We start from the raw sequence: 22,942 nt of genomic DNA on the forward strand, positions 1-22,942 counted from the left end.
TTCTATTTTATTGCCTTCATTTTTCTTTTGAGTCCAACAATATTTATTCTTATGCACTTTCTTTCGACAATGCCAAAAATCTCTTGGTCCTCTAGATTAAGACCTCTTTCCCTTTGACTTCCCTCTTTATTTCCCACAATTTTTTAGAATTACTTCCTCTCTCATTAGTTCTACCTCTGGTTTTCCTGTTCAAAGAATTTCCTAATGTAGACCCACTTAAGGTTTTCCTACAATTTTCCTCACTCAAAAGAACACCAATCACATCATCAATTTTTAGGGTATTAGATCTAGAAATAGAATTACTCATCCATTACGATGTCATTAAAACTTTTTGACAAAGAACATAAAATCAATATAGCCCTTATTTCTTTATCAAAATTGACACTCACAAAAAATAACTTACTAGTAATAATATTAAACTCATTTAAATGATCTACAACTGATCCACCTTCTTTGATCTTCATATTAAATAAATGCATCATGAGAAATACCTTATTTGAAGCAGAGAGCTTTTCATACAATTTTGCTACTGTTTGCGTAAACTCTTCCTTCATCTTCAACTTTCTAATTCTAAATGTCATTGATTGTGTCAGGCATAATCGAATGTTTCCAAGCACCTTTCTATCTAAAATATCTCAATCCTCATCTATTATAGTTCCATGTTTCTTGGTTTTTACTTGCAATGGCTTCCATAAATCCTTTCGATAGAGATAGTCCTCCATTTGCATTTAGCATAACTAAGAGTTATGCCCATTAAACTTATCAACCTTCAACTTACCCTTCTCTTCCATTGCTCCCACTCAATTGTGAGACTTTCGTACAAAGGTTTACTCAAAAAATGACCTTTCTCTGATATCACTTGTTAGGATTAATGATGGAACAAAATAAAAATTACATGCAATTACAACCAATATCAGAAATAATAAATCACATAGAAGAGAACACAAGACACCATGATTTAACATGTTTCACCCAATCCCTAGGCTATGTCCACAACACAATGAGTCCAATACTATTACTATCTAGTGATTACAACCTTATTACAATCTATAATCCTTTACAACTCAATACTATCACAAGAAGTAGCTATTGCATCACACCTTATGGAAAATCCTTAACCTTAAGCTATTTTCTACATGAAGTATTTTTGCTGCTTTAGGGCTAAAATTAGTTACAATATGTCAACCAGATATGTATATAAAATAGCCCCAAAAAAATTATGGAGTATGAAGAGTACTTCCTTAATTAGTCACCACAAACTAATAGTCTTGCCCCTGAAGTTTTTTGTATGGTGGCTCCTTCTACCTTCTACAACTCCTAATAGTGTTTGCACAACTCCTAACAGGTTTGGAATTTCCTCACAAGGATTCAAAGTCCCCTAACAAGGACTGATATGTAATAAATGTGTTTTAGTGGCTTCCAATAGAGTATTTCTCTTTATATGACACTTTTATACAAGTAAGTCATTTTGTGAGTACCATCCCTACTAGGGTTTTCCATCTGATCAAGGATTTCCATAGTTGACATATCTTGTATTACTATTTATGTACATATTCTTGTGGTTGATCTTTAAATTGATCACATGTTGAAGGTTTAATAAGGTCAATAATTTATTTTGATTAGATGATTGATTCACTCCCTCCCCCCTCTTAGTTATCTTGGTGGACTTTATGTTTTAACAAAGTAATACAACGGTTGAACATTTCAATAAAGGCTGAGCATAGTTGAAGTTGGGGGACAACACAAAGAATTCATATGCAACAAGCATCAAGAAACTGTTAGTTTGAGTAACATATTTTTATATAAATATTTGGAATGAAAAAAAAATTGACATAAACCATTTTTCGTGAGATGGGAGCGTGTTCTAAAAATCAAGGAGTTAATTATGCATGTAATTGAGGATCATCAATACATATGTGAGGTGCTCAACCAATAAAAAAATTAGAAGGACTAAGAGGAAAAAGGGATGAATCTAGATCATTTATCATAATCTAAAAGCTTCACAAAGTAACTATTTAAAGAAGGTTTAATGAGTTTGATGTTTGGATGCAAAGGTAGAGGTGAATTCAAGAAGCTAAGTGTGAAGAAATAGTAAGGAAACTAAGAAGTGTAGAGAAAAGAAAATTTAATATCTATCATAGAGAGGTGATGTAAAATTATAAAGAGAAGATATATAATAAGCATTTAGAGTGGATAAAGAAAGATCAAGAAACTAATAAATTATAACATGTGTTTTAGGGTAAATCTCTAAACAAATTGATCGTAATAAGCCTGTGTAAATATCCTAACAAAGTGCTCACCTAATTTCGTAGTTTAAATCCTTTAATCAAGGTATACATAAAATTATTATAAGATATTAATAGGGTAGACCCCTCATAGTGTAGATCATTTGAAGTGATCAAAATTTGTAGCCCTAAATCCACACTTCATTACTACAATAGTGAAAATTTTGTGGGTGTCATCCCCACTGGAGTTTTACCATCACATTGGAGGGTTTTTGCATTACCAAATCATTGTGATATGTGTTGATTCATTGCTTACATATTTCATTGATTTTATTATACTTTAGATATGATATTAAATTTTGATAGATGACATTAGATACAAATTTTAATGTCAAGGAAAAGATTTGTGTGGTGAATTATGTATAAACATGGTTGATGTTTGAAGTCGTAAAATTTGTAAACGTCTCGATTCAATGTAGATCTAATAGTATTGTAAGATCTTAACAAGGACTACTCCCCACAATGTAGATCATCAAAAGTGATCAAACTTTGTAGCCCTAACACCTGCACTTTATGGCTAGATAAAAGCATAAACTAGTCTCACCCTTTTGTAAATGAAAAGGCTAACAAAAGTATAATTGTTCACCTTTAATGACATTAAACTAGTATTATTATTTAGAATTTGAAAATGAAGCAAACTAATGAAATGTGTAGAAATTGATGAAGTTTAAGATTATAGTTTTTAATAATTATTCAGAATAAGAATTGATATATTTCCTAATTTTTATAGATAATTTTTTAGTTGTTGGAAAGCATTGAAAATTAGGGGTCTAGGTCCCACTACAAAACTATATGGAAATAAACTTATTTCTATTTGAAATTTGACTATATTATAGATGACATATATAGCTAGAACAATCAAAAATAAAAATTGACTTTAGACATATATTTTCCATTTTATCATGATTCAAATTTCAACTCACCCGAAATCGATAGTTTCAATCTCCCACCACATTTTTCAAAATAAATATATTCTAACCAGAAGAAAAATCATACATTCTAAAAGAGGACTCTCTCGTCTAGAACATCATATAATTTTTCAATTTTTTTGATATGATTTAATATTTTTTCTATCTCAAAATCGACATCTTTTTGAATATTAAAATACATGCATTTAGATTTTTTTAATTACAACATAATATATCTAATTAAAACACTATAAAATCTACATGAGAATATTTTTGACTTTGAGCTCTATAAAATGGTGTTTATTTGTTACTATAAAAATATCATAAAAAATAATAAGAGTTATTGAAATGTCAATTTTCTAAAATAATTTTATTTCTTTAATAATTAGATACAAACTAGTATAAAATATGCATTTCATAGACATTTCTAATTGGAAAAGTGTGAGACCATATATAACTTAGCTAGAATGAATTTATCTAGATCATATGTTTAAAAAAAATTGGTTTTTCAATAGAAATAATCAGATTTAGTCATTGTAATAAGTCAACCTAAAAGGTGACACAACTTTGTACTTTTACCCTGTTGTAATAGTGAAGATTTTGTGGGTGTCATTCCCACTACAGTTTTACAATCACCTTGGAGAGTTTTTGCATTACCAAATCATTGTGATATGTAATAATTCATTTATTACATATTTCATTGATTTTATTATATTTTAGATAAGATATTAAATGTTGATATATGGCATTGCATCCAAATATTAATGTTAAGGAAAACATTTGTGTGGTGAATTATGTATGAACATGGTTGATGTTTGAAGTGGTAAAGGTTTTATAGATCCTGATTTAAGTTAGACCTAATAGTATTGTAAGATCTTAACAAGGAATACCCCTCACAACATAGATCCTCAGAAGTGACAAAAATATTTAGCCTACCATGTACACTTTATTTCTACAATAGTGATGATTTTGTGGGTGTCATCCCCACTCCAGTTTTCTCATCACCTTGGACGGTTTCTACATTACCAAATTATTGTGTTATCTTTTGATTTGTTGCTTACATATTTTATTGATTTTATTATATTTTACATAACGTATTAGATGTTGATAAATGACATGACATATAGAATTTAATACTAAGGAAGAGATTTGTGTGGTGAATTGTGTATGAACATTGTTGATGTTTGAAGTGGTAAAAATTTTATACGTCTTGATTCACCTCCCCCCCCCCACTCTTAGCATCTTACTTTACCTATTGTATTTCCAACAAGTTCATAATTTTGGGTAGAATGCATCTGAAACATAACCACCCTTCTACATAACAATTTTGCCAATTTTTAATCTAGCCTCTAGTGTAGGCTTTTAGTATAAGATGAACATGATTGGTTGAAGGAACTTTGACATAGATATCCCTTAAAACTAGAATTATTCTATGACATAGAGGAGGATATAAAGAAAATAAATAAAGAGTACCAATAGTACTTGGCTAAGTAGAAAGACCTTCCTAAAGTAAATCTTACTTCGATGGATCAAAATGACATAAAGAATCATGAAAACACTATTCAAGACTTTATCTCAAGTAGGACATGGGACTTATCCCATTAAGAGTATTATTTTTTTAGTGCCCATGGGTTCTTCAGTTGGGATTTTTAGACATATTTAGGAGTTTTCTCTTGATGTAATTAGGTCCATTGGACCATCCTAAATTGTCGGTCAATCATATTGTAAGCCTTTTGTGTGAAATTAGTCATTCCATATAGTGAGGACCTCATTGGTCAAACTATGTTTAAAGACTTCAAAGAGTTGAAAGAGGAGAATATTTTATCAAGAAATGTCAAAAAATTAAAAAGTTTTCAAAGTTACTCGTGCAACTTTTCTTTGAAGATGTTGCAACATGTTGTTCAAATGATAAAATAATTCAAAAATATATTGATGTCAATTTGGATATTTGCAAGAAGGGTATTTATGCCTCTTGGATTTCAAGAAAATCTATTTTTGAAGAATTGCTCTTGAATCAATATGATTTCTCTCTCTTTTCAATTCCATATTCATGTTTTTTGTTCAATTATATTCTTTGTATGGTCCTAAATGGATTACAAGACAATAAACCATAAATGGATATTTATATAAGAGACATACTTTTATTTCTAGAACTATATTATTAATAATCTATTAATACATTTTATGATATAAATGAACTTGTGGAAATTATTTTTTAACACTAATAACATAGGCTTTTCACATGAAAAGGTCCCTATCACATCATTACACCAGTAGGAAAATATAGTTCTTAAAGAAATGATAATGTTTAGAGTTAGCTACAGTTATCAAAGAAAAATTACAAGGATTCAATGGCAAAATTTTCATATTAAGCCTCATATCTATGTGAAAAAACACATAACAACTATTTGAAAATAAATGAGTTGCAAACCTAAATTGGAGAACTTTAGTTATTAAAGATAGATGGATTCGGTAGCTATTAGGTGTTATTTAATTGTTCCAAGTGGATATTAGATTGGGTGTAGGAGTGACAAGGCAGTTTCTTTATAGTTTAGGCCTAACTACATATTAGGCCTTTATGATCAGTCCTTGTGAACCAATCATCTGATTGGACCCAAACCTAACTTTGAAGCACATTTGAAATCCTCATGAAGGGTGTTTATAAATGTCCTTATTTTTTCTCTATTATAAAGGAGCGGAAAGTTTTAGTCCAAAAACATTCTAATAAGGCCTAATAGACCTAATATGTTTAGTAGGATAAATTGACCAAACCAAGCTGTTGGGATTGATTGGAAGGCCATTTTGTGTGGAAACATGTCATTTGATGTAGTCTTGTACCATTTTTATAGTCTCCATTATCTTGGTGAATCGTTGTAATATAACCCATAAATTGAGGATTTGGATTCTTCAAGGAAAATGACCTCACATGTACAAGTTGGATTTAATGACAATTTCGTTGAATGTAATTTAGCCTTATAAGGTTGCAAACATTTGAAATGTCCATGCCTAGCTCTTGCATGAAACATTGTTTCTGACTTTTACAAAATGCATAATTGAAGTCCTAAAATAAGTAGCGTTAATAGTAGCTGAAAATATCCATTAGTTCTATGTTATGGAACCTTGTACACTAGTCAAAGATTTCTAGTTTTTTATTGGCTTTATTAGTAACATTTGTATCAATCTTTAGAAGGAATGTTAGGTGCATTAATGCCCCTAAGAAAAAAATCTCTCATTAAATCACAAATAGATAGGTGTAAGACTAATATAGTACTAAAATAGGAAACCATTATCATAGTAGAACATTCAAAGGATACCTTGGTAAATGTGATGACTGCTTACCTTGGTTAAAAACATATTGCTAACAAACAATAGTATGTTAGCAATTATGTTATTTAATTGCAACAAACACTTACAATTAAATAACATAATTGCCAACATACTATTGTTTGTTAACAATTTTTTTTTTACCAAGATACAAATATATTACTGGGTAGACAACACCCTGATATATAACATGCTCCACTGATTTATAATGTGCTCCAACTCATTTATTGATTAAAATGATTAGACACTACTAGCAAAGTGTCGCGTTCAATGAATAAACAACATATACGTACAAGATTCCAACATGACTGCACTGGCTATGGTGCAACTTATTTGCACCGTCCGGCTACCCAAACTTTGCCCAACTTTGTCGCTGCCCCAATGCTGGCAGAATGTACCGCTTCAATTAATTGGAAATTCGCATTGCCAGAGCTCTGTCAGGCACGACATGTCAGGTCCGCCCAAAAGGAATGCAAGGAATGAAGCCATATTCTCCCACCTTATCCTCTACCTACCATCATAAATTTCAATGGTGCCAATTTTCTTTCAGCCCATTCTATATATCGAGAATTTCACTCAAGAAATGTTTAGCTCTACGGTAAGTATGAAAGTAGAACGGGACCTTCCTAAGAACAACGTAGCTCAGAACACATTTGAAGCCATTGTTGAGGTGAAGAAAGCTGTGGAGTGTGTGTGCCCTAGCATTGTGTCTTGTGTTGATTTCATCGCCATGGCAGCAAAGAGACGTTGTTAAACTAGTATGAATGAGTATAAGTTATAGTATTATCACAGAAAAGGTTAATTTAGTTAGATGGTGGAGTTAGAATGTAGAGTTCTAAAATAGTTATTTTTTAATTTCATAGTTTAAGAGGAGTTTTAATTTTGAGCAAGTCTGAAATGTAATATATTTGTTTCATTTTGTCTGTCTGTTTTTTGGGTTTCTATTACATTGGTGACATATATTGCATAGGCTATGACAATTTCATTGTGTTGGACGACCTGCAAGCGAGCAAGACACTTCTCCAAATTTAACACAGACTTTTGAAATAATAAACAACATTTTTGGGAGCTCGCAAATATCCCATCTCGTAGGTAAATTTATTACAATTAATTTAAGCTATTTAAATTAGTATTTTGATTTATTTCACATTCTTTGATGAGAATATACAAGAGGAATTGTTAATAAAAGTTAGTATTTAAAAACTGATGTTACAATAGCTGTTACAATATTTGCTAGTAATGTTGGAAGTAATGCTTATATATTTTTAAATAGTAGATTTTTAATATTAATAGTTTTTTTCATTTTAGTGAAATTTTTATATTATCTTTAAATTGTTTTAATAAATATCATTGTGTATCAACCCTACATATTGCTATAACTCTTGTATTTCTTTTTATGTTTATTAATGTTTGAATTCTATTATATAATATTATAGTATTTTATTTGAGATAAATTTTTAAAATTATTGTTATGGAATAAGTTGGATGTTAGATTTGACAATTTGCAATCAATATTTAATTATATATTAACAAATTCTCATACAAAAAATATTGTTAAAACTAATAATAATACTTATATTTGCAAATAAATATTAAAAAATTATATTATTAAAATATTAGTAATCATGTTTCAAATTATCTTTTAAAATTTAGTTTCTATATGAATGGAAAAATGTCTACCTATTCAAAATCAAAATAATTTAAAAAATAATTGAAATAGAAATTCTCATTATGTTCTTCAAATTAGACTTGACAAAATTTTAAAACTACATAACATAAGCTATGTCATTATGTTACCAACATACATACAAAATCAAGCTATTCTAAATTATAAACAAAACTTGTCAAACACTTCTATTTGTTTTGGTTTCTATTTTCTATTATGGAAGACTTTATATGCGTTATATAACTTAATTAAATTAACTTTTATTTATTTTAAATAATTAGAATATGATCTAAAATATTCATTAAAAAATATATATTTAATTTAATTTGAAAATTCTTTCTAATTATCCCCTTATTTTTTTCACTTTGATAAATTTATGTATGTTCGTAATATTTAAAAAATTTCTAAAATTGCATCATTTTTTACATCTCTTATACTATATTCTAGGACCACTAAGCTTGAATTGATTAATGTTTGAAAAACTATCTAATTAAATTTTGTGATTAATGTTATCCACATATATAAAATCAAACTATTCCAAATAATGTAGAGATATCAATCAAATACACTTGTATTTATATTAATTTTTAATTATTTATTATAAGATCATTTTTTCATTATATAAGTTTTTAAAATCTATTTTATATTTGTTTAAATAATTAGAGCTTAATAATAAAAAATATGTAATGAAAAATATACAAAGTGCAATTAAAATTTTTATTTTAATTATCTAGGTTTTGACACATGGTAATATGTAATTTTTAAATATATTCTACTTTCATAAGATTTTATATCCATAAAGTAGCAAAAAAATTGTATTTGAGCATCGATATTTGCATGAAGTTTTAGTATTTTATTCTTGAATCTTCAACTACATTTACTTCATATTTCAAAAATTTCACGTTTTAACTTAAAAGAAGTTTAAAGTTTTCTAAACAATATGATAATTAGTTATTTATTTTAGTATACCTAAAAAATGTAGTAGCTTGTCTGGTAGAGCCATGCTAGGAGTCATTACCACTTGAATAATTATAGAGTTTTTTTTTTGGTTTGTCATGTTAGATTGCAACTACCTTACTTGAAGCCAAATAGGGGCTTCAAGATTTTTTATTTTTGTCTCTCTTTTTAGTCCATACTTATAGTAAGAAAATTATTCTTTTATACAAACTTTATTTAAGTAATATAAAGGGTCATTAAGAATATTCATATTTTTTAGGATGGGTAGAAAGAATAAGTGGGAATCACTTATTAAGTTAGACGTGCAAGACATCCCAAATGATGGAAGTCATTTCTCAAGTTATGAACTTGAATGGACAACTATTGGAGATGATAGTAAACAACAAATAGACTAGTGTGTTGTTATCCCTCTTGAGAGACTCCCTCACTTTGTCAAAGGAAAAAGTTTATTGGAAAGTACTGAAACAACATTTATACATAAAAAAAATTTAAAGACTAATTTGGTAAAGCCTACTAAACATGCCACAAATCAAGGTTTGTCTAGATTTAATAAATTGATTAAGCATGTCATTTATTTATTTCTTTTGTTTATTATATTAATTAATAAATTTTTAACGTGTATAAACAGTTATCATTGTTCTTTTGGGCTATTAGATAAAAGAAATTCACCAACAAGCAAGGAAAGAAAACACAATTTTATTCAAAAAAGGGGTTGTCAAACACACTTTTATGTTAGGGTTATGTATGGTAGACCAGATATTGCAATAATTACATATAATGAATTTAGCCATCAGGATGTTAATGGTGAATATTTTCATGGAAAGGATGACCCTTCTGGTTATCCAAGGAGTAGTTTTCCACCAAGGTTGTCAAGTGAATGAAAATCGTACATTGAATCCTTACTATTGATGGGTGTCAGGATTGACACAATATGTGAAAAACAATACTTAGATCCTTGTCTCAAAAAGTTGATGAATAGGAGGGACAGATGCTTGTTAAGAAAGGATGTGTTAAATGCATGGAAATGAGTATGTTCCCTATGTTCTCAAAAACATGAAGATGATGCAAAAAGTGTATGCTTGTGACATTTAGAGGAGAAAGATAACTTCTTCTTCTATAAAACACCAAAAAATGTGAATAATATTCTATTTATTATAGGCATCCAAACACCATGGATGCAAGAGATGATGGTGAAGCATTCATATGAGTCGCTTATTGCAATGGACTCCACGTTTTCAACAAATAAATATTGTATAAGTAGAACAATGCTAATTTTATTTGTGGATTTTAATTTAATCATCAAAATTATTTGAATAAAAAACTAATTTATTAATATATTTTTTAATGTAGTATCAACTATATACCTTGCTTGTATTTGATGAGCAAGAAGATGGTGTACCCATTGCATGGGCTATATCCTCTAGAAACAAAGTTCAGGATATAAATGAATGGCTAATTGAAATTTACAAAAGAGGGAAACAATGTAGAGAAGATTGGAATGTCAATGCATTCATGACAGATGGTGCTAGTGCTGAAATTGAAGCAATCAGGTTTTTATCAACTTTGTTCTATAGTTATAAGAGTGCAATTTATTTATTTTCAGTTTCCAAATATATTTTTCCCCAATTTTGGAATTAACTAGTTTTAATTTAAGAATCATTTTAGTAGAATTTTAATTATGAACTTTGATAATGTATTTTCTTGTAGATTATCCTTTAATTGTCGGGTGTTGTTATGAATTTGGCATGTCGTAGGGCATGGTTGAAAAATGTGTACAAGTAAGTTAATATGTCATTAGAATATATGAAAAATCACATACATCACATAATAACTCCATATTGTGTGATATATATCAGGTTTGTTAAAAATAAAGATGTTGAAACAAGAATATTTGATAGATTGGGTGAGATAATGTATTTAATGAGTGAGAATGAAGATGCCATTACTCCTTTCATAATAAAGTTCATGGAGGAATTCAAAGAAGAGAATGAATTCATTAATTACTTTCAGAAGTATTGGTGTCATGATCAAAGTCGCATTGGTAAGGTTCCAAATTTTTTTTTTGTTTAAGAGGGGTAAACACTTTGACCTGGAGCTATGAACCAGTGAGGCCACAAATAGGGGACCTCATCCCCATGAGATTTGAACCTTGATGGCAAAGATAACAACACAATAACTTAACCATCACAGCATGCCACTATTGGCATGCTTTTATGTATTTTTAGAATTTAAATTGCTCATTCTATATGCTAAGATATAATGTTTGTTTGTATAGAAATGTGGGCAAAAAACTTTCGAAGCTTCCCTTATGCAAATCAAGAAACTAATGGCTCAATTGAATCATAATACTCTCACATCAAGAGTCAACATTTAAGTGATCATTCTAGGAAATGCACAAGAAGAATGGATTGGCTCATTTATACACTTCTTCATAAGGTAGAGCCATTCTATAAAAATAAAAGATATTTGTAGCTATTTGGATTTTTAACCAACTTCAAAAAGGAAAGATATTACATAACTTCTTTAGAGAGATCAAAAATAATACCAGATCTAGATTGCAATCTAGATGATCGCCTACCAAACACATATATAGTTAGAAGTCAAACTATTCCAACAAAATGGTATTACGTTAGGAATTTTGGACCAAATTTGCATGTGTGATTGTGAGTGGGAAAAAGGAGGAAACATGTGCAAACATGTGTTGAAGGTCTTATATATTCTAAAGAGGGACACGCATAATGAAGTTGTTGGTAAGTATTTTTTAAGATTTAAGATTAACTTATCTATATTTTAATATATAAAATTTAATTAACTATATTAGTCATCTTAAATGACAAAAGTTTGTAATCCATTAGTTGTAGATGATGAGAAAGTGAGAGGAAGTTCCAATCTGGAAATTAATGTCATTGGTCATGATGATATTTTTTTTAATTAAATATTAAATGATTTTATGATTCTTAACATTAATTACTTGATATTTCAAATGTAGATGGTTGTATACTTTCAGAGAATCAAGATGTTCTCAAGGTTGTTAATGTTGGTGAAGGTGAGACAACTACTAAATTTCAAAACCATTATTCTTAACAAAATTTTGATGTTTCACAATATTATTGACTTTTACATTGTTATTAATATTGCAAATGGTCAAAATTCATCTAGCATTATCAATGATAAGTTTCAAAAATTAGTTGATTATATAAAGTCATTGCTCCAAAATTTACCAACCAGTGATCATGACAAAGACATTTTTAGTCAATCTATTGATAGATTTAGAGATATTCATGCATCTCTTGCTTCATCTTCCAAATTCGAACCAATCCTTGGCTCAGATAACATGTCTATGAAATGAGTTCCACCATGGTTTAGTCCAAGCAAAATAGAAAAAAAACATTCCACTCACCAAAAGTGCATATCCCTATCTAGAAACTTAAATAGTAGAGTTGAGGAGTGTGAAAATTTCCAATTCCCCTCAATAGGACACAAAAAGAAAAAGCAAAAAAGGTTCACAAATCACTCAGGTGTAGCTATTGAAAAAGAAAGACATATTATTAGGCAACAAGGTGAGTGCATTTAAAAAAAAATGTTTTAGTAAGTTACATAAAATTACTCCTTACTATTATTTCATCGATTAAATATATGTCATTATAGGTTTGGTTGATCAAGAAAGCACTCTACAACGCCAGTTACCTTTCTCCATTGATCTAAACCATACAACAATAGATGAAGTGCAGTTTACAAATGGTAAGTTTTTAACTGTTAAATACCTTTATTACTTTCATAAAAAAAACCTTTGTTCTTATTTCTAACCACTTTTGTATATTTTTAAACAAATCAAATCAAATATAATTGGTAGAAATAAAAAATCAATGCTTGGTATTATCCCCACCTATACCTTTCAACAAACTATTAAATGTAGCTAGTAATTTTAATAGTTTTTAGATTAATTACATAAATTAATTTTACACTTGAACACTTTATCTAAGCTAACATGTTAAATATGAATTTTGTTGCAGCTTTGGATGATTAGCAAGAAGCTCAACAACTTGTGTTGCCCTTTTCTATTGATCTTAACCAACCATTAACAACAATAGATGTAATAGAACCTAAATATGGTAATGATATTAACTTTAAAATTTTTTTTAAGTTAAAACATGAAATTTTTGAAATATGAAGTAAATGTAGTTGAAGATTCAAGAATAAAATACTAAAACTTCATGCAAATATTGGTGCTCAAATACAATTTTTTTGCTACTGTATGGATGTAAAATCTTACGAAAGTAGAATACATTTACAAATTACATATTACCATGTGTCAAAACCTAGATAATTGAAATAAAAAGTTTAATTGCACTTTGTATATTTTTCATTACATATTTTTTATTATTAAGCTCTAATTATTTAAACAAATATAAAATAGATTTTAAAAACTTATATAATGAAAAAATGATCTTATAATAAATAATTAAAAATTAATATAAACACAAGTGTATTTGATTGATTTCTCTACATTATTTGGGATAGTTTGATTTTATATATGTGGATAACGTTAATCATAAAATTTAATTAGATAATTTTTCAAACATTAATCAATTCAAGCTTAGTGCTCCTAGAATATAGTATAAGAGATGGCAAAAATTATGCAATTTTAGAAATTTTTTAAATATTACAAACATGCATAAATTTATCAAAGTGAAAAAAATAAGGGGATAATTCAAAAGAATTTTCAAATTAAATTAAATGTATATTTTTCAATGAACATTTTAGATCATAGTCTAATTATTTAAAATAAATAAAAGTCAATTTAATTAAGTTATATACTACATATAAAGTCTTCCATAATAGAAAATAGAAATCAAAACAAATAGAAGTTTTTGACAAGTTTTATTTATAATTTAGAATAGTTTGATTTTGTATGTATGTTGGTAACATAATGACATAGCTTATGTTATGTAGTTTTTAAATTTTGTCAACTCTAATTTGAAGAAAATAATGAGAATTTCTATTTCAATTAGAAGATAGATATCATTTAACTTATAACCCATTGTAGAGAATTCATTGAACAACGTGAGACGTAAAATTACAAATTATGTATTTAATAATTTTGTTTATTTTTTAAATTATATTGATTTTGAATAGGTAGACATTTTTCCATTTATATAGAAACTAAATTTTAAAAGATAATTTGAAAATTGATTGCTAATATTTTAATAATATTATTTTTTAATATTTATTTGAAAAATATAAATATTATTATTGGTTTTAACAATATTTACCAAATTGAGTATTACTTTGATTTTTTTCTCTAATTTATAAAATATAATATTAAAGAGAATAAAAATATAACCATCTATTTATTTTTTGTACGAGAATTTGTTAATATATAATTAAATATTGATTGCAAAATGTCAAATCTAACATCCAACTCATTCTATAACAATAATTTTAAAAATTTATCTCAAATAAAATACTATAATATTAAATAATAGAATTCAAACTTTAATAAACATAAAAAGAAATACAAGACTTATAGCAATATGTAAGGTATGATACACATGAACAACAATATGTAGGGTTGATACACAATGATATTTATTGAAACAATTTAAAGATAATATAAAAATTTCACTAAAATGAAAAAAACTATTAATATTAAAAATCTACACTTTACGAAAATATAGAAATTTAACTAAAATGGAAAAAACACTATTAATATTAAAAATCTACTAATTAAAGATATATAAGCATTATTACCAATATTACTACCAAATATTGTAACAACTATTGTAACATCAATTTTTAAATCCTAACTTTTGTTAACAATTCCTCTTGTGTATTCTCATTAAAGAATGTGAAATAAATCAAAATACTAATTTAAATAGCTTAAATTAATTGTAATAAATTTACTTGCCAGATGGGATATTTGCGAGCTGCCAAAATGTCATTTATTATTTCAAAAGTCTGTGTTAAATTTGGAGAAGTGTCTTGCCCGCTTGCAGGTCGTCCAATGCAATGAAATTGTCATAGCCTATGCAATATATGTCGCCAATGTAATACCAACCCAACAAACAGATAAACAAAATGAAACAAATATATTACATTTCATACTTGTTCAGAATTAAAACTCCTCTTAAACTATGAAAATAAAAAATAACTATTTAAAACTCTACATTCTAAGTCCGCCATCTAACTAAATTAATGTTTTCCATGATAATACTATAACTTATACTCATTCTTACTAGTCGAACCACATCTCTTTGCTGCCATGGTGATGATATCAACACAAGACACAATGTCAGGGCACACACGCTCCACTGCTTTCTTCACCTCAACAATGGCTTCAAATGCATTCTGAGCAATGTTGTTCTCAGAAAAGTTCCATTCTACTTTCATACTTTCTATAGAGCTAAGCATTTCTTGAGTGAAATTCTCGATTTATAGAATGCCCGTGGCTATACAACCATGAAAATGCACTCCCTTTACATTGTTTTTTCTAACTTTTCAAAAAAATTCTAAGTCCTCTCCTTCATAAGGAAGTGCATTTTCATGGCTGTATAGACTTGCCTACAATTTACACACATTACAAATCTGTTAGTACTTTGAGATGAATATATATATGTCACGTATAACAGATGGAAGCAGAAGTGGCATACAAATTTTAGAGAGTCAATTCCCACTCAGTTGTGGAGAGGTGATAAAAAGCCTATGAAATGAATTTTTGTTAGGGAGGTAAGTAAGTAATCAAGAGCCCCGTCTTGTCAGATATTCTTTCTTTGTGATTATGATTAAACTAGAACTAAAATATGCTTTTGGAAATGTGGGGTACTCAATTTTTCACATTGAATAAAAGGATGGATCTTGTCCTTACTATTCAATATTGTCCATTTCATGGGTGCGTATGAATGCATATTTTTAAAATTTTGAATTTTTTATTTGGATGCATCAAATTAGAATTGGAATAGCAATAAAATTGGAATACATATTCTAATTTTTGCTTAAAAATTGGCATTTTCTATTCCACCTAAATAGGTGGAATTGGAATATGTATTCCTATTCCAATTCATTATATTTTAGAAAATATCATTTTTTGAGTATGTGAGTTCTGCATCAATTCTGGGTGAACCAAACAATAATAGGAATACATAACCCCATTTTTTATTCAAGAATAAGTATTCCTATTCCATTTTTTATATTCTGGCAGCCAAATGTACCCTTAGTGATTTAATAATTTACATTTTTTAATAATTTAATATTTTATAATCTATAATATTATAATTATAATTATAATTGCATTTATGCATATCTTAATATAAACTTAATTATATTTACGCCTATCTTAGATTAACTAAGAGTTGCACCCTTTTGTGTATGTAACAAGTGGTTGATGGGAGATGAGTAATCTTTCCACGAGAATACATATTAAATTTTACATATTGAATATTAAAATAATAAAGTATAATAAAATTAAATACATATTAAAAGTAAAGAAATAAATATTTCTATACAAAATATTATAACATACAAAAAAATCAAATTTTAATAAGTTAGAAAATATATATAAACAAAAATAGTTAATTTATAAAAATTATGCATTATATATAAAATCATTAAAGTTAGTCCAACATTATCTAGGGTTGCATGACATTAATTCTTTAAATCGCCCTAAAATACTTTACTTATCAAATAGTGAATTGGTCCACACAAAGAAATGAATATATACAACATGTAGGCAACAAAAGAGTTTATAGAGTATGTTTACCATGTATTAAATTATATAATTCTTCAACCTTTTTTTATGATGGTGTTTTGAGTGAGTCATGTCTTAGAATAATGATTTAAAAAAAGTAACAATTTAAATGTTATTTTTCTCAAAATATTCACATTTTCAAAAAAATTGATACAAGCATATATTTAAATATAAAATAAATTTTTACTAGAAGAAAACACAATTGATCTTTTTAAATATTTATTTCACTAATACATTAAATTAGATAACAAACATCTATTTTATTGAAGACTATGACTTAGTTATGGAATCAATTCTATGCTACATACTTACATATTCACATTGAATATAATGTCCCTCTCTATGATATTGCCTAGATTTTTTCTTTTTGAATCATTAGTGTTTGCCTAATAATAAATTAAAGTTATATAAGTAAAATTAATAATAATTACACATTAATTTAAAAGCATATTGTAATAGCATATTAAAATTAAATAATTTATAACATGATTTAAACATAGTATTGCTATTCCATATATTACTACGCTAAGCTTTCAAATTAATATGTTATTATGAATAATTAATATTTTATCAAATACTATAGTTATAATAATGAATATTGTGATTATAATTTATACTTTTATTATCTATTAGGAAAATAGTTGCCACTATGTGGCACTTGTTATATGATACAATCATCTTTACTAAATGTTGTACTATCATTTATGTGTTTTATGGTCTTATTATTTTTTTCCTTTTTTAGACAAAAGGTACGAGGTCTTTAAATATATTTAACATTATTCTATAGAGTTGAGTACAAAATATGAGAAAGAATAAAACAACATAGATGAGACCCAAAAGAAACAAACCTATACATTTATTAACAAATTATGACAATAGCTCCTTTGTGAACTAACAATGCAAGTAATAAAGACTAAACTTTACATCTTAGCCACTAGATGGAAGAAGATTAAATAAAAGATTGACCACCTTGTAGGAAAGAGAAAAAATTGGACATAAAAAGGTGGGTACAACAACATTAAGAGGAATACATATAAGTGTTAGAATATTTACAATAATAGAGAAGCAGGGGGGTTGAATCAACTATTCTTAGTTCTAGATATACAAGTTCAACTTTTACTCACTTCAAACAACTTAAACATACTCATAAAACTACTTAGTCCATATAGCATATCATCAACAACTCAACATATTCATTGATGACTTACCTCTCTGTTCAATATATGTCAACTAACACTAAATAAAACAATAGTAAATAGCATGCATCATAGATATATCATTCATGTATGTTTAACACCAAGATTTAAGGTGGAAACCTAATTTAAGAAAAATCACCAAGTAATATGTTACCACTTTTCACTCTTCTAAAGTGAACTCGCTAATAGCCAAAACTTTTAAATTTTATAGAACACACTATTAGGCATGATCCTATTAAAGGACTAATCACCCTATTAGGATAGGCCTAGTTAAAGAACTTTGGATAACTCTATTAGAATGTCACCTTGATCAAAGAATTTTAAAAATGACTATTATTGCAACCTTGATTAAAGGATATTAAATGCCACAATGATTAGAAATTAACATTAAGTTTCATCATTTTTGATATAATTCACCTTTTGAATTAAGATCTCCATTAGCTTGTTTGTTGATTCATTGGTTAGACTTCATTAACATGTTCATCTTTTTTCTTCTTTTTCAAGCAGTCACACTTCACCAATCTTCACACCTTTCCTCTTCTACTCTATTTTTCATAGTTTCTATATAAGATCGCTAATCAACAATGAACCAACCTTGAAAACATCTCTTATGCCTCCTTAAATAGGTATATTTGATTTTTTTTTTTGCTTAAACATCACCATAGATCTTAGGGATTGATTAGATTCCATGAATCTATCCATCATTTAGTCATTCTTCTCATTTCTTGATACTTCTAGAAACTTCTATTTAAATCCTTGCCTTCATGTCATAAAAAAAATCAATTCATGCACTAAATATGTCAACTCATCAATCCATATATTTTACAGTTTTTTCCTAATCCAAAACATCAACTATATTGGCCTCAAACTTGATTCTTTCACAAATTATTATTTTGTTGACACTTGGTCATCATTGTAGTCTGTTTCTCAGTCAACACTATATAGCTTGATCTCTACTAATCTTTCACACTTGGATTTTACTATATTTCTTAGTCTTCATTATGTTTGTTCATCACTACATTTTCCTTCTTCAAGTTGTTTGACCATAACTATCACTTGGCTAGTATTGTTTACTCAACTAACTCTTAAATTCCTTAATCTTCTACTTCAACAACCTTCATTGACTAACCATTATTTACTAGACTTTTGTTTAGCTCAAAACTCCTACATTTCATACACTAATTAACCAATGCATCATGTTGTCAAAGACTAACTAATCAAGTGCCCATTGTTATTCCATCATACTTTCTCCTCTTATGCAATGATTTCACTAGTTCATCTAGTTATCTCTCTTTTCAAATCATCTTCATCAATCAATAGATATGGCACTCTAGACTATTAGTAAGTATCTCTCTAGTAGGTTTGACCTCAATGAAAACATAACAATTATTTCAATTGCAGATTCCAACAATCTTTGTCTTTGGCATTATTGACACTACCTCTATTTACCATGCAAATGCAAAAGACATTACTTTACTTATTCTTATTAGCTCCCTGTATGATTTGATATAGATCTTCATTGAGATCTTTAGTTTTATTTTGATTCTCATCCAATTATAGATTCAATTCTAATACCAACTGTAATAACAACTATATTGGCTCCCTCTTTTACATCTCTTCCTCATAGATGTTATATCTCCCTCTAGATATGAATGATAACTACATACATATTCTCAGTCTTTGATAGTAATGCCAAGTACATCATCCATACTCTTTCCTTGATTTGGTCATGTATATCACCTTCAATTTTTCACTATCTGACTAATATTGCAATATCATTTCAATTGTTACCATTAGCTTGACTCATTTTAGTCTTATATGCTCATGCTTCTATCCAATTTATCATAATCTTTAGGTGGCTCCTAAAGTGTGATCTCCTATATCAATGTGTAAGATAGCCTAATCATAACATTTCATGTAATATTACATCTCTTCTCATCTTGCTTCAGATAGGGGAATGAGCCCTAACTCACCTCCTACATACTCATTGAAATCTTGAGGTAATTCCTTAGTAAATATATCATCTATCTCCTCTTTTATGTTCACATACTCCAATCTCACTTATTTTTCTTCTATTACATCTCACATATAATGATACTTGATAGAAATGTGTTTGGTGTTTGTGTCCATCACAAGATTCTTGGATATGTTTATAACACTTGTATTATCATAATATATTACAACAAGTTTAGTAATATCTTCATTCATACCTTTCAATAATTGCTTAATCCACACATTAAATTTGAGTGAACCCACACTAGTGGATTACAGTTTTTTAGAGGAAGAAATTCCTCCAAAAAATGAAATGCGAAAAAAATATCTTGCAAAGCTTTGATAGAAACTCCTAAAGACGTTCGATAGAACATATTCTACTTTCTATCAAAAGTAAAGTACTTTCAATTGAAAATACTTTTTTGAAATCATGATTTTTCTTTTAGAAATAATTTCGATCAAAACTACCTAAAATAGTTTAAATTGAAAATAATTTCTATAGAAAGTCCCAGGCATATTTTGAAAAGGATAAATAATTTTTTAAGTAATCTTTGATTGGGGACTCAATTAGAGGGCACAAATGGAAAAATTAAGAGATGCACATTTGGATGGAATAAGTACTCAGAACAAGCTTTCTAATGATTATAGATTTTATATATTTTGATTTCATTATATACATATTCTTTGACATTAATCAAACATATAGATTTACTATCCAAAAGAAACCTTTGTATTAGATGCTCAAGGAAAAAGAGTGAAGAAGAGAATAAAAATTCTGAAAAATAACCAAAATTTATCTATTTGAATCCTCCTTGTATCATAAAAAAGAAAATTTGAAATCAGACAAACAAAATGTAAGTTGCATGCATCAAACATAATGTATCTCAAAATTAGAGTTAGGTCAACTTTAAACATCAATAAAATATGCAATTTTAAGGATAAAAATATAAAACTACCTTCATAATCATGGTATGGGTGTTACAATCATAAATTCAAAAGAATCACATTGATATCTATAATAGGAAAAAAAAAAAAAAAAAAAAAATCATGCTTGTCAAAAATAGAGGCATTCTTTAAAAATCAGGTTTTTGACAATATACCAGTTTTTTTGTGGGACAAAAAATAATTGAATCAAATCAATTCAAAACTAAAATAAAAAATTTATTTAGAATCTACACAAAAAATCATAAAACACTTTAATTTACTTCATGTTGAAAATCATAATGATTAAATGACAATTAGCATCCAAAAGTGAAAGTTTTTTTGAAAATTCTTAGTTTGGTGTCAATTTAGGCCAAAAAGTGTAATCTGCTCTTGTTGGTCCACCCTATTTGAATAATTAACTGCTACTCTATAGTAGATTGAGAAATATAGTTTTACTTCTTTCTTGTCTATGAAATCAATCTCATGTCTACTGTTCGTTAACAATTTGTTATCTTGTTAGATTTTATAACTTAACTCTTTTTAAAGTCGAATGTTAAGAAAAAGAAAAAGAAAGTCACTAACAAATAGGTCACTGTATGTGTTATACCACTATCCTTTAAATTATTAGGTACGACTCCCTTTAGTTTGAAATGAAATACAATGAATTGATGTCTTTATTTGATGACGATTTTGTTTCGAACAGTAAAACTAAGATTCTCTTCAATTTAACTCCCGTACTCAATCACTTCTAACAGCGATGACTTGAAATTGTGAAAGCGAAAACCGAAGTTTTAGCTTCTAATTAATGGGCAATCAGTTCTAAAGACGATCAAAGAGAGAGACAATTCTATGGATGACTCGTTCAACACGTTTCATAAGAGGCCAAGATGGAAGTCAGGGAGTATTTGACGACGTGTAGACTTTAACAAAATGCTAATAAATATAAAAATAAAACATTGAATTTGAATGTTCCTGGATGATTCTAGCAAGAATAGATGCTCACAGCTCGATATATACATATATCCATTTATCTCTTTTCAGGATAACGCAACAGTTTGTCTTCCTATTTCTTTAACGGAGGAAAAACTGAAATAAGCAAGATGCCGCCCATAGGTGAGAGATGTAGTGAGGGAAGGAGCAGGATATTGATTATAGGAGGTACAGGATACCTTGGTAAATATATGGCGAAAGCCAGTGTTTTACTTGGTTACCCTACCTATGTTTTTGTAAGGCCACAATCTCTTACTCCTAATTCCTCCAAAGCCGGGAAACTTCAAGAGTTGAGAGATGTGGGTGTTCTTACACTTCAAGTAAGTTATACAATCTAGCTAGAAAATTATTTTCCCCCTCGTCTCTGTTGAAGCTTCCAATTGATTCTTATTGGGTTTTATATACAGGGGTCTCTAGATGATCACGGAAGCCTAGTAAATGCATTTAGACAAGTAGATATTGTCATATCCTCTCTTGCAATTCCTCAACATATGGATCAGCTCAACATCATAAGAGCCATCAAGGAAGTTGGGAATATAAAGGAAGTTAAGAAACAATCAATTCTCTATGCAATGAGTTCCTAAAATATTCTAGGGAAGATACACAATTAGTATAAATATATTTAATTATCTTACAATAATAAATCAATGATAGAATTAATTATCATTAGTAGTAATTTAAACAAAATTTATCCTTATCATGTTCAGTTATCAATGGATTGGGTTTTAAGTAATTAGGAAGTTGTCAATGAAGTTTTTGAAATTGATAATGGCAATAGATTTTCACTACTATTTTGTCAAATAAGAGAAATAGAGATGTTATTCATAGATGAAAAAAGTATTTAATTGCTTTGTAGGATTATACAATCAATTATGGTTAATAAAATTTACACCCTCTCATTCTTCTACAAGGTTTCATACTCTATAGATTAGTTTATATAACCTAACATTAGAATA

General features: G+C 28.0%; 1 pseudogene; it reads left to right on the forward strand.

The window, feature by feature from the left end:
* The first annotated feature begins 22,096 nt into the window (after positions 1-22,096).
* LOC149546636 (isoeugenol synthase 1 pseudogene) lies at positions 22,097-22,570 on the forward strand (annotated as a pseudogene).
* Positions 22,571-22,942: the final 372 nt, after the last annotated feature.

This window comes from Cupressus sempervirens, chromosome 7 (genome assembly GCF_028749045.1).
Source record: "Cupressus sempervirens isolate cs-2001-9-10 chromosome 7, ASM2874904v1, whole genome shotgun sequence".
Lineage (NCBI taxonomy): Eukaryota > Viridiplantae > Streptophyta > Pinopsida > Cupressales > Cupressaceae > Cupressus > Cupressus sempervirens.